We start from the raw sequence: 13,554 nt of genomic DNA on the forward strand, positions 1-13,554 counted from the left end.
AATTTTTTATAACAAAACAATTTGTCATTTAATTCTATTTTCACAACCATACTGAATTACTTCTGCATTGTTACAAGCAAAGTATAGAATACAAAACGCAAAATAATAGGAGATAGGAAATATATACTGAGTATAGTATGAACTGAAGACTAGCAAAAAGCAGCTAGTAAGTTGGCCTCAGAGCTGGGAAATTGGGTGACTGAAGATGTTAGCTATAAAGAAATTCTTAAAATGTCTTAAGCTTGGGTGATGAAAATATATCTACCATAAATATATACATATAAACCTAATGTAAAATCCATTACAAAAGCAACTGAAACAAAGCATTCTGTGTAATTAAAATCCATCAAAGTGCTCCTTAATGTATTTCTATTTAGGGTTAAATCAAAAAGTTTGTGCAAAATGGAATGAAAAGTTAAGTTTTGTTCTGGTACCCCACGTTACATGAAATTTGAAGTAACCCTGTATACGTCCCCAATATAGCTAAGTAAATATCTAGTATATGCTCACGGCAAATTGGCCCACAAGCACCTGGATACAGGAGAGCTGTAGTCACCACATACTTGTGTTTCCCAGCATACACCCAAATAGGTTACAGTTTTTTTTTCTTTTTCTAAGATTTATTTAATTTTTATTGAAAAGTCAGATTTACAGAGGACAGAGAGAAAGATCTTCCATCTGCTGGTTCTCTCTCCAAGTGGATGTAACAGCCAAAACTTAGCCAACCCTAAGCCAGGAGCCAGAAGCTTCTTCTGGGTCTCCCACACAGGTGCAGGGTCCCAAGGCTTTGGACCATCCTCTAATGCCTTCCCAGGCCACAAGCAGGGAGCTGGATGGGAAGTGGAGCAGCCAGACTATGAACCAGCATGCACATAGGATCCTAGCATATACAAGGTGAGGACTTCAGCCACTAGGCTACTGAGCCTGGCCCACAAACTGTGTTTTTACACCAGTGAATTTCTGCCACTGATTTGGAATGGATCAAACTGAATTAACCTCATTCAACAGAATACAGTTTCATATAAAACTGGTAAGAATGAAAATGTAGCTTTCCAGACACACATTCAGCTGCTTCAATTCTGAATCAACATTTCTACTAAATATTTAATATACTCTGGTCAAAGATAACTCCAGGCCCAAATGGGTTTACCAACATTCAAGAGAAGAAGATCAATCACACATTACCTCTTTCAGATAACAAAGGAATATTCCCCAACACTCCAGAGGCCAATATAACCTTTTTACCACATAAGATCATAAACCTTGCAATAAAGATCTTAACACACACCGACAGATCTTGTAATTTCTTTGCATTCCAGGCACAGAATTTTTCATATCCCCTATTGTGTCACAGTAGAATACGGCAGAATAGTTGTAATTTGTCACCTCTTCCAGACCACACAACACATGCTTTCCCAGGATTTATCACACACAGCAAGACTGCTTCTTTAAGTGTGTCGGAACTTTTCTACAATATGTAGTCATTTCTTATCAGATTCTAATTTGTTTATACATTCGTACCCTCCCTTACACTGCCACAGAAGCAGAGAGGCAGCATTCTACCATGTAAATATCCTCAATGCCTGGTACAAAGTTGCTGCCCCCTGTGGTGTTGACCCCTCATACCAGCTGCTCCTCCTCCAATCCAGCTCCCTGTTAATGTGTCAGGGGAAATAGTTCGGGTCCCTGCACCTGTGGGAGATTGGGAAGAAGCTCCTGGCTTCGGACTGGCCCAGCTCTGGATATTACGGCCATTAGAAGTGTAAACCAATGAATGGAAGATTCTCTCTAATTGTACTTCGCAAATAAACAAATAAACCTCAAAAAAGAGAAAACTACTTAAGATATAAAATGTCACAAGAAGACTAACAATTTCCGCTTAGGTTGCCTAGCTTTTCTATGAAGCTATCCTATCTAAGGAAAAAAAGGCCATTATTAGAAAGAAAACAGACCAGTATTTCTCAGAATGTTTTACCTCAGTAATATCTATTGATTTGCTCAAGAAGATACTAACATAGGATAACAACATTATCAATTAATTTATTTCTATTATTTGTTCCCACTTTCATTTTGTTACTGTTTTTGAATTTCAGTGTCTTATTTCACATCCCAACAGATAACCAACTATTACTAAGTTTTGGATTTATTCTCCTTAAAAAAAATCTGAGTAAAACCAAATATATGTATCTTACTTAGATATATAATAGCATATTACAAATACTTCCTTCTATTTTGCTTTTATTCTGTGAGGAATATAAACTTGATATTACACCAGTACAAAGGATCCCTCTCCCCCAATTTTCTGAAATAGCTGAATTGTATTCCACTGAACAATTTCCTACTATAGTTTCACTATTATTCTCCCTTAAAAATAAGTCTAAGGAAAAAGTACTGCACAGAAATAAGCTCACATATATTTTATATGTTGCTACTTTATCTTTGTGAAAGATTCCTAAATGGGGGTTTACTTCATTAAACAGTTAAAAGTGTAAGTAAATCTGCTAAATACTGCTGAATCTTTTTCTGTCACGGGCTGTACTTTGCTCAATGTTCATCAATAATGAAAGAGTCTTCATTTCTCCAAAGCTGGCCCATCTCAAAGTATCTCAGTGTGATTTTTGCTGTCTTTATTACAAGAAAATTCAAACAAGTTTTGTACTTCAAAGGATCATTTTATCTCATTTTTTCACCTGTCGGGGCCTGGGTCTCACCTTTCCACACAGGCAGTGGGAGATGAGCTGAGGCTCCTGGTGGCTCTAGGCGCTGAATCTCACCCACGGCTACGGCCAAAGCCAGGGCGATTTTCAACCAGCGCCATTAAGGGGTCATTTTAATTACTTACTGACCTGTTAGTAACTTTCTGTAAGGTTACTGTTTTTACCATTTCTTTTCCACACGATCTATATACTAGAAACAAACTTTCTAATGATTTCCCACAATTTCTCATCTGTCCTTTTACTTTGCTTATCCCCATTTTAAAAAATTATTTATTCATTTGAAAGGTCAGGTTAGAGGAAGAGGGCACAACAGAGAAAGCAACCTTCCAATCTGCTGGTTCACTCCTCAGTTGAGGACCAGCCAGGCTGAAGCCATGAGCCTGAACCCCACGCAGGTCTTCCACGTGAATACCAAGGGATCAAGTATTAGAGTGTATCAGCAGCTAGCCAGATCAGAAGCACAGCGGCCAAGACTCACAGGTATTCTTGTTCTGGCTCAGAAACAAGATGCCAGCATTGTAGGCCACAACACCAGTCCATTCCATGCTTTATGTTTTGATATTTTTGCTTTAAAAAAAAATCCTTTGTCATCTACTTGAAAGGCAGGGTTGGTAGAAGGGGCATCAACAAAGAAAGAGAATCTTCTACCCCCTGGCTCAGTGCTCAAATAACCAAGACATCCAGAGGGAGGCCAGGTAAAGCCCTAGAACTTGAAGTGGGTCTCCTACATGGCTGCTAAATAAAGACCAAGCACTTAAGCCATCTTTCACTGCCTTCCAGGATTCATTAGCAGGAAACTGAACTAGTAAAGGAGTAACCAGGACTCAGATGGTACACGGATACGCAAGGCAAGCATCCCAGGCCGTGGCTGTGCCACAGTGACCACCACGCGTTTGTTTTGCAAGTACTCAAACCTTCTAATCTTTCTTTTGAAATCTGAATTATATATTCCTTACTATAGTTGTCACAGGAATTCACCCATTTTTAAATTGAAAACTATGTAGTTCAGTTGTGCTTTGCAATTCAATCCAATCTTTTTTTTTTTTTTGTATTGATTATCTACCAGTTCTAACACCACTTTTAAAAAAAACAATGTTTACCACAGGACTGGCAGGGTGGTATAGCAAGCAAAGCACCCATTTGCAGCACTGGACTCCCATGTGGGCTCCAATTCAATTCCTGGCTGCTCTACTTCCATCCAGCTAGCTCCCTGCTTATTGCCTGGGAAAACAATGGAGTATTAGGTATTCTTCCATTCACTTCTAACTCCGTGGGACCCTGCACCCAGAAAGAAGCTAGTGGCTCCTGGCTCTGCATCAGTTCAGCTCTAGCCACTGTGGCCATTTTGGTAATGAACCAGCAAATGGAAGCTCCTCTTTCTCTCCTTCTCTCCGTACTATCTGCCTTCCCCCCAAATTTTTTTTAAAGTTATGGTTATCTCAATAATCTTTACTGTAGATTTAATTATGGTTAAAAGGACATAATCTGTATAATACTAGAGTCTTGAAAAATTTGTGACTTCTACATGATTTGACACGTGGATACTCTTTAAAATGTTTTAACAGGCCAGAGTCAAGGCAGCTGAATATATAGCTTTCATCATCAGACTTCTTAAAATTTATCTTTCTGCATTTCTTTGCTAATTCTTAACATTTTCAGCCCCTGATACCCTCAGGAACTGAATGGCATGGGCTACTCAGGCCTTTCACGCTACTCTCACTGCCCTACGTTTTATTTTCTGATATAAGCAGATCTTTCAAAATTATTATGTGTGTATTTCAGATTACCTTTTATATTTTGTCAACAAAAACACAGAGGGATATCAAGCTAGGATTTACTGCTCCATCTTGTTTAAAACCTTATTAACCTCTTACATGACACAAATCAAAGCATTTAGTTGTTTACAAAAACTTGAAATATCTTTGAGGAATAAAAAAATTAAACCTTTCATAATTATGCTGGTTTACAATTTCAGTTACAGGATTAAAGGAAAAACATCTTTTTTTTTTTTTCAGCTAAGATTCACGTATCAGCGATCCCATTTAATAAAATTACATTTGTCACCAATACAAATGTTCATGGGTGGGTTCCAAGGTGGGTAGGCATCTGCCTTATCAGTGAAGATGCTGACCAGAACACCTACTTCCTGCATCCAGCAGCAGCTCTGCTCCCTACTCCAGCTTCCTGCCAGTGAGCACCTTGTGAAGAAGCAGGAGGCAGTGACTCGATATTGGGTCTCCTCGGACGTGCCATGTGGAAGACCCGGCTCACGTTCTTGACTCCTGGCTCTGGCCTGTCTCAATCCTGGACATTGTGGGCAGCTGGGGAGTGAAAGAGCACATGGGATCTCTCACTCTCCTCCCTCTCAAGAAGAAAGTAAAAATAACATTTTAAAAATTGTTGGTTTCTTCAGCTCTGAGGGACATATTTCCTTTCTGGGAGTCATTGTGGAAACTGTGAGAATAGTTGCTCCATAAATGTCTGTCTCCTCCCTTCTGCAGAGTGGTTCTTTCTAAACCTTAAGAATACCCTCTTGGGACTGCGCAGTAACCTCGTGGTTAAAGTCCTGGCCTTGTATGCCCCAGGATCCCATACAGGCAAGGGTTCATGTGCCAGCTGCTCCACTTCCCATCCAGCTCCCTGCTTGTGCCCTGGGAAAGCAGCAGAGGATGGCCCAAAGCCTTGGGACCCTGCACCCACGTAGGAGACCTGGAAGAGGCTCCTGGCTTCGGGCTGGCTCAGCTTCGGCCGTTGTGACCACTTGGGAAGCAAACCAGCGGTTGGAAGATCTTTCTGTCTTTCTGTAAATTTGACTTTCAATAAAAACAAATAAATAAATCTTAACACCCTCTTATAATCATTCTGTGCTCTGGTCATTTCAATATATACCTATTCCTGCTCCCATCTTATCACCTCATTCATTGTTTTTAGGTATTCTTCTTCTAATTCACAAATATATATCTTCTTTTCTATAAGATCTAAGTGGGAAAAGTTGGTTGGTCACAATTACCTAGGTAAAAGGTGTTTTTGACAGTGGACAAGTCAACTTATTAGGGTTTTCTACCCTCCATTTGGCTCCCCACTAACATATTCTTGGAGGCAGGTGGTGATGGCTCAAGTGCTTGGATCTGTCATACATGAGGGATCCAACTGGGAATTTCAAGCTCCTGGCTCTGGCTTTATTCATCCCTAGCTGTTATGGGCATTTGAGGAGCCAATCAGTAGACAGAAGATCTTTCTTTGCCTATCAAATAGATACAAATAACCATTTAACTTCAGCACATTTTACTAATTTCAAAACAGATTCTACAGTCACACACCTTAAATATTTTATCTCTAAAATTAGAAAAATTACGCTTTCCATATTATTTTATCAATGCATTAAACATGTATTGTAATATAAATGTAAGCAAACACATTAAACATGTGTGTATTTATTTACTTAAGGACAGGAAAGGTGAGGGAAGGTGTAGTATAGGGCTTGCGGGGGGTCGGGGGTGGCAGAGTATGCTGAGGGCAGAAGGAATTTACTATCTGCTGATGGTTTACTTCCCAAATGCCCATAACTGCTAAGGCCTAGAAACTCAAGTATGAGGGTCATCATTGGCCCCAGGCATATGAACCAGAAGCCAGATCAGAAGCAGAGGAACCAGGCCCAGGGCTGGCACTTGGATGTGCTTTATGCTAAGGCTTCATATGTTGTACAGCATTAATCCTAATATCAAATTTAATACTTATAACATCTACAGATTTATATTATATATCCCGAGTAAAAATGAATTAGCAACAGAAAAAAATGCATGAAAATAAACAATAAATAACCTTTGTTTTGCATCAGCTTCCCTGATACCATAGACAGTAATTTTTAACAACAGCCATTGCTTGATCGCTAAATGAATTGGCTGGTAAGGTCTTATTCAATCTGTTTATCTGACTATTCCAAATCACAGACTGGGAAATGTTAGGGTATAAGACGATGGAGGAAAACCAGTCCAAAGAACGCAACAAGAATTTGCAAAAATATGCACCACAAATGTACACTTTTGGTTACGTTTACTTCACTATTCTTAGATAAGGATAGTAGCAGGGTGAGGAGGGTTCCTCATGAACAGCTCAGTTAAATGACCCATTCAAACATCCCTGTTTATCTACTGACGTGGGGACTGCTTCCTCTCCAGAAGCATCCTGTTCTTTAGCCTGGGAGTATAGCAAGCATTTCAACAAACACAGAGCACTGCACCCACATGGGGTACACCAGAGACCTCACAGGCAGGCAAGAAACAAACAAGCCTTGTTTCCTTGGGAAAGAGGGCAGGGCAGCCAGAAAAGAACAGCATTATCAACTTCTTCCAAAATCCGAAATTCTAATGTTTTCCAGTCCTAATCAAATTTCTAAAAGGTAAAGTACTGGGGCATTGAGGGGAAGCTCTATGTCAATAGAACTTAAATTAGTCTTTATTTTTAAATTCAAGGTCTATGTTTTCTGGACTGTGAAACACTCACTGTTTCAACTTTTAATCAACAAATCCGTCTCAATGTCTTTATAGTAACAAACCAAGGCAAATACTGAAAAATATGAAACTACCTTCTTTAAACGAAAAGAAACAGGATTATCACCACACATCTCATTTGAGTCCAAACATCTGAACTTGCAAATTTCAGTCAAGTTTTAGATTTAGGTCATCTGTAACCTCAGAACTTTGAACTATTATTACTGTATTTGACATACAGTCAAAAACAATGGGTTAATTCAATTCTAATAACTTCAATAAATATAAATTAGAAATTCTTAAACATACTTATTTCCCATTAACAGTTTCTGAAACACTAGATATTTAGATATTAGCAATGACTGTATTAATGTATTCATGACATTCGGAAGCAACATCTAAGTTTTCCTCATATCAAAGTACACTCAAGATTACAAAATTACAGACTTGGCTGAAAAAGAAAAAGACTGCTTTTTCTACCTGTTGTTCAGTTTTTATTACAAAGGCAGATTTACAAAGAGAAGGAGAGACAGAGAGAAAGACCTTCTATCCACTGATTCACTCCCCAACTAGCTGCAAGATCCAGAACTGAGCCAAAACCAGGAGCCAGGAGATTCTTCTGGGACTCCCATGGCGGTGTAAGGTTCTAAGGCTTTGGGTCATCCTCCAGTGCCTTCCCAGCCTATGAGCAGGGAACTGGACAGATAATGCAATAACTGAAACAAACCAGCACCATATGGAATCCTGGCATGTGCAAGTGAGGCTTTGGCTACTGAGCCACGGTGCCAGACCCTATCTGTTGTTCTTAAAAAGTTACAACATTCACCACTAACTTCTATTGAACGACCTATAAAAATGTGCTGTAGAGGCTGGTTAATGCAGCACAGAGGGGCAGGCTAGGGCCACATCAGACTGCTGGTGAGTCCCAGCTGCTGTTTTCAGGAAAGGCAAGCAGGGAATAAATGGCCCCAGTACTTGGATCCCTGCCCCCCATAGGGGAGATGAAGATGAAGTGCCTCAAATAAAACCTTTATCAGTAGTTCATTACTAATGACCCACCCTCCCTACTCACCTTCCTCTCCTAATACCCCCTTCACCTCTTTCCTGATCTGTTCATGGGAACCTCTAGTCTTCTGGACATTTCATACAAATGCAATCCAGTAATATGTAGTCTTGTGTGACCTACTTCTTTCACTCAATATAATGTGCTCAATATCCATTCATGCAGTAGTATTTATCAGCACTGAGCTTTTTTGCATTATAAAATACTATCTCCTTGGAAGTATTTACCATTGTTAGTCCATTCATATACGATGGACTTTGCATTATGGTGTAACTGATTAAGCCACTGTATATGACACCAGCAGCCCAATTGGCACCCATATGAGAACTAACTGTTCCACTCCCTTTCCAGTTCCCTGCTAATGTACTTAGGAAACAGAAAATGGCCCAAATGCCTGGGTTCCTGCCACACATATGGGAGACCAGGATGAAGCTTGTGGCTCTGGTCTGGCTCAGGCCACTGCAGCCAAAAGAGTAAGCCAGCTGAGGGAAGATCTCTGTAACTCCAGTTTTGAATAAATACATTTAAATAAATTAATTAAACAAGAATATTGCTTTAACATTCCAGTACGGAACTTTGTATAGACATATTTCTAATTCAATCATGTATATGTCTGTGTGTATATAAATGCAACTGCTGGGTCATATGAACATTTGTGGTTAACTTTCTAAGTTATTACAAACTAATCTGCAAAGTGGTTGCATCATTTTTCAATCCCTCCAGGAATGTATGGGGGTTCCAATTTTTACACATTCTATTCAACAACTGTTACTGTCCTTTTCTTAATTTGGCCATCCTAATAATAGAAAAATGGTATATGTTACTGTGGTTTTGGTTTTTCTGTTCCTTTTTTATTGGTAAGAACTTACTCCATGTCTTATATTAAAAAGGGAGTCTCTCTCCCCAAAAATCAATGTCCAAGTTCTCTGCTACAAAACTGGGTTTAAGTATTCATCTGTTTAGCTTCTCAAAAAAATACTTAAGGGCCCAGGGCGGTAGCCTCGCAGCTAAAGTCATTACCTTGTTTGCACTGGGATCCCATATGGGCGCTGGTTCACGTCCCGGCTACTCGACTTCCCACCCAGCTCCCTGCTTGTGGCCTGGAAAAACAGCAGAGCATGGTCCAAAGTCTTGGGACCCTGTACCTGCATGGGAAACCTGCGAGAAGCTCCTGGCTTCAGATAAGCTCAGCTTCAGCCATTGTGTCCACTTGTGGAGGGAACAGTGGAAGGAAGATCTTTCTCTCTGTCTGTCCTTCTCTCTCGGTATATCTGCTTTTCCATTAAAAATAAATAAGCCTTAGCAGTTCCACTTCCCATCCAGCTCCCTGCTTGTGGCCTGGGAAAACAGTCGAGGACGGCCCAAAGCCTTGGGACCCTGCACCCGCATGGGAGACCGGGAGGAGGTTCCAGGTTCCCGGTTTTGGATCAGCGCAGCACCGGCCGTTGCAGCTCACTTGGGGAGTGAATCATTGGACGGAAGATCTTCCTCTCTGTCTCTCCTCTCTGTACATCTGACTTAGCAATAAAAATAAATAAATCTTTAAAAAATAAATAAATAAGCCTTAAAATAAAAGATAGCCAATATAAATATTTAGAACAATTGAGTTTCTAGCTCCTTTAACATGTATCAAAAGACTGGTCTAAGTGGAAAACAGGAGCAGAGGCGCACCGGGGACATGACTGCCCGCTCCTCTAGGTCAGCAGGGGATGTCAATTACCTCAGAGGGTGAAAAGCAGAGCAGGTTGAACAAGTCTGCTGGCCAAGCTAGCAGCATATTCCTGGATCTGTGGACACACTAAGGCAGACTCTGTCCAACCAATAGACCTTGGAAAGATTTTCTCAACCCTGGAGCAAGGAAACCAACAACTTCTCAGAACTATCAAAATCACTCAAGTGACATCCTCGGAACACTCTTCCCCACATCTGGGTCTCTAGGACATCAAAAGACCATCCCCCATCCCTGGGTGCTGATGTAATTTGGCAGTAAGAAGTGGCCCCCCTTTCCCTCTTCCCCTGCAGACACAGGAGGGAAAAAAAGAACACTTGTCCCATCCACCTTCCTCCATACCTGACCCTCCTCTCTACCCTAATCAGAGTCCCACATGGGCATACATTCCTCTCAACTACGTAAACAATATGAAAAGGAAAATAAAAAAAATTAAAAGAATGGCATAAAAATTTAACCTAATGATTTTTTTTTCCAAACACTGTAATTGCTGATGGAATTTTCAAAACAATCTAACAGAACATTTTCTTATCACCTCATGAAGCAGTCTGGGGCAGGACATGAAGTTGCTAAATGAGGTGAGGTTAATAAAGAAGAAAGCACTCTATTCCCAGAGCACAACCCTCCTAGTATGAAAAAATTTACAACCTACCTTGGATATAAAATGTAGATGAGGATATTCCTGCTCCAAAGAGGACAGTTAAATTTTAAAAATAAATCTGTTTCATTAAATTCTATCAATGAGTACATACATCACTCATTACATCAGGGAAATTTATAATTTAGAAAAGACGCATACAGTTATCCTGTTCTTCAAAAAAATCCTTCCTCAGCAGCCCAGACACAAGCTAGTTCCCTACATCCCATATATTTCATTTCATAACACTTGGTTGTTGATTACCTTTCATGGTACTGAATGAATTTCATAATGATTATTTAGTAGGTTGCTTGCACCAATGCTTCACCCCCCACACTCTACCTAGTACAGTACCTGGCATATAACTGACTTGCAAACATTTGTTCAGTGATGAATTTATTCTCTTAGTAATGCACAGCAGACTCTCTAAGTCAAAGCAAATCCAGGATGAGCTCTAAAATCATCCCCGCAACTAGCACCACAGACCACAGAATGAAAACCAAAAAACCTCGATCACTCTCCTGAATCAATCTAATTTACTTAAATAGAAATCTGACTTCTTAGGAACTGTCAGTATCTTTTTCTTGACTCTGAATCCCTGGGTTGGTACAAATGGTGGCAAGCAACATTGGGTGGCTCCTCTTCTCCAATTTACTTCATAAGATACTTGCTGTTTACACCAACTCAATTTGAAATACGGTTCTCTTCTAAAAATCAGTGTTTTTTTTTTAATTGGGGACTTTTAAGCTTTTAATTCTAAAAATCCTGTGGAAATAATTACATAAGCAGAGATAAAAATACTTCGCTATACAATAACTATTTAGAACACTGAACTAGTTGTCAAATATTACGTTTTAATTTAGCTACTCTGATGTATGTCCACTTACTTTGGTGAGACTGCCTACCATCATCAGTAAACTATTTTGGCACTATCCTACTAAATTCAGTATAAATTTTGAAAATGAATAAAATGATAAAGCTGAAGTGTTTACGCAGTTTGGTATTGATTCCATAATTTTATATGTCAAAATTTTCATTTAAAAAAGTTTGCTTGTTAAGTCAAAAAATGCAGAAGAAACAACTGGTAACAATCTCTAGTATGCCTGACATCAGGCTCATCAGGCACTTGGCCTGGAACCAGGCTTCTGATCTGCTGCATCAAAATTTCAATCATGGTCAATTCATGGGAGTTCTAAATTCTAGAAACAAAGTAAACCAATAACGCACTAACTTCAAGGCAGTTAAGTTGAACTCTGCAAACACAAGCATGTTGAAACTCTACAAATCAAAGACTTTGAGAGTTCAGACAAACCTTAACTATTCCACCCAGGACTTCCCGTCCCTCATCTATTGTTTGCCTGGGCATACTTATCATGTGATAAGGCTTATCTTTAGATTAAAGCGTGAGCTTCCCTTGTCTCCTCTTCAAAAGTAACTCCCAACTGTGATCAGAGAACCAAGATCTAAACTTCTACAGCACAGCAACAGTTCAAAAGTGCCACTGAGACCTCAATATATTCATTAATTGAGCAATGACCTTAAGCAATGGTTCAAAGCACTGAAAACCCCATAACCTAGTATACTGTATTCTAAAGACTAGAAATACTTCCAAGAGTACAGTCTCATCTAATCACATTTTACAGAAGAGGAAAATCAAGAGAAAGTTAGCAGTGCCTGGTGCAGTAGCCTACAGGCGAAGGCCTTCGCCTTGCATGCGCTAAGATCGCACATGAGAACTGGTTCATGTGCTAGCTGCTCCACTTCCATTCCAGCTCCCTGCTTGCCGCCTGGGAAAGCAGTCAATGATGGCCTGAAGCTTTGGGGACCCTGCACCCGCATGGGAGAACCGGAACAGGCCCCAGGCTCCTGGCTTCAGATCGGCTCAGCTACAGCTATGGCAGCCATTTGTGAAGCAGTGCATGGAAGATCTTTCCTTCTCTCTGTAAATCTTTCTTTAAAAAAAACAAATAAAAATCTAAAAAGAAGAGAAAGCTAGCTATCTTTCTGAACCAGCTGGTTATATTGTGTCTCAATTCCCACTTAAGTATACTTTTTTAAAAATCTAAATCACAACTTGATTCAACTGAATTCATTACATAACCATCACGTGGAAGACATGTTAGTCACAACTGTAGATTTGAGAAAAAATTTTTGAACGGCATAGAAAATACCAAGTCACAGCAATGCCACAACTGCTTATCTCATAATACAATGTTCATATAAAACACTCTATCATTATCACATTTAAAGAGGCACTAGTAAAAATGTATTCAGAGGAGGTAAGTGACGTTAGTTAAAAACAGAATTCTTAACACATGAAAAAACATAGTAAGACACAGAAGGGAGTGGGGGGCAGGGACTGTTGGGATTAGAGCTGCAGTCTCACAGGTGAAAGCAAACAAGTTTTTGCGCAATAAAGGATCACAAACTTTCTGGTCATCAAAACGTTTCTTACATACAGTGGACTGTCTTATACTACGGTAAGGAAAAGCCTGACAGATAATCTCAAAAACAAAGACAAGGCAGAATTGTACAGACAACTGAACTAGAAGGCTTCAAAGCCAGCTCCAGTCAGAAATCTTACTATTACCTTTGGGTAATTACCTCAAGACGAGTCACAGTACAGGATATGAATGTATAAAGCATGTTTTTGTTGCTCTAAAACTTGCATATAAGTATGCTGTATGTTCTGACTTTTAATTGAAAACTTTTTAATTTGAGAGGAAGAGGCAGAAATAAGAATTCTTCCAGACGCTGGTTCACCCTCCAAGTAACTGCAATGGCTAGGGCTGGGCCAGGCAGAAGCCGGGAGACTCAACTCCATCTGGTTCTCCCTTGTGGGTGGCAGGCGCCCAAAAACCTGTGCCACCTTCAGCTGTTTTCTCAGGCACATTAGCTGGAAATGGACTGGAAGCAGA

General features: G+C 39.8%; 1 protein-coding gene and 1 non-coding gene across 14 annotated transcripts in view; both read right to left on the reverse strand.

Moving 5' to 3' along the window:
- Positions 1–13,554, reverse strand: part of YAP1 (Yes1 associated transcriptional regulator) — a 125,367-nt gene that overhangs the window by 27,359 nt on the left and 84,454 nt on the right. The window lies entirely within an intron of this gene.
- LOC118759635 (small nucleolar RNA ACA64) lies at positions 2,689–2,813 on the reverse strand. Its single transcript, XR_004996321.2, has one exon. It is a non-coding gene; the product is annotated as a small nucleolar RNA ACA64 (small nucleolar RNA).

This window comes from Ochotona princeps, chromosome 4 (assembly GCF_030435755.1).
Source record: "Ochotona princeps isolate mOchPri1 chromosome 4, mOchPri1.hap1, whole genome shotgun sequence".
In the NCBI taxonomy this organism is placed as follows: Eukaryota; Metazoa; Chordata; class Mammalia; order Lagomorpha; family Ochotonidae; genus Ochotona; species Ochotona princeps.